Raw genomic sequence first — 1,030 nt, forward strand, 5'->3', positions numbered from 1 at the left:
GTTACATTTGACTGCGGCCATGCCGGAGTACCACTTTAAAGGGCTTTTAATCGAAAAAATCTACCCAGGACTTATCTTTCTAAGCCTAGTACTTATTCTCTTAGTTTATTTTCCCGAACCGCTAAGTAACAGAAGCGTAAACACACCAACATCGGTTGTCAAGCGATGGTGGGGGACAAACAGACACAAAGACACACACACATAAATACACACACACACACACACATACACACACACATACACACACACACACACATATATATATATATATATATATATATATACGACGGGCTTCTTTCAATTTCCGTCTACTAAACCCAGTCACACGTCATTAGTCGGCCCGAGGCTATAGTAGACGACACCCGCCCAAGGTGCAACAAAGTGGGAATACATCATAAATACACGTGTATGTGTGTATGTGTGTGTGCGCGCGCACACACATACATATATAATCAACCTTCATGGTTATTGGTTCTTGAGATAATCTTCCTCTCCCATTTAGAGCTGTTCTCAATTGCCATTTGATAATTGCAAGACACTTCCAGAGGCGGAGATAATTTTAATACGTCAAGAATTTGTGTTGTTATATATGACACTAACTCCTCTGAGTTATTTCTCTTAGCGCCTTTTTACTTAATTCACACACACACATACACACACACACACATAATTGCATTCATGCATGCATGCATGCATGTATGTATTTATCATTAAATACACACAATATTTAGATATGAACTACCAATAACTTCATGCTGAGGAAGCACAATAATTTGGATGATTTATATAACGTGCCTTGTGTTTTCAAGCAGCCCTTCAATCTCAATACATATGGCTGGTCTTACTTGAATAACTGAATGCTGGTCTACGAGAAGAGGATTAAGTAGGTCATATTGAAATATAGTGTATATTAAATGATATTTATCTCTCACTGGATGGAGTACTCTTTTTGCTGATACTACTCATAAAGGAACTGTGAACTTTATATACATGCACAAACACACACACACACACATACACACACACACAC

The sequence above is a fragment of the Octopus bimaculoides genome, chromosome 1, assembly GCF_001194135.2.
Source record: "Octopus bimaculoides isolate UCB-OBI-ISO-001 chromosome 1, ASM119413v2, whole genome shotgun sequence".
Taxonomy (NCBI): Eukaryota; Metazoa; Mollusca; class Cephalopoda; order Octopoda; family Octopodidae; genus Octopus; species Octopus bimaculoides.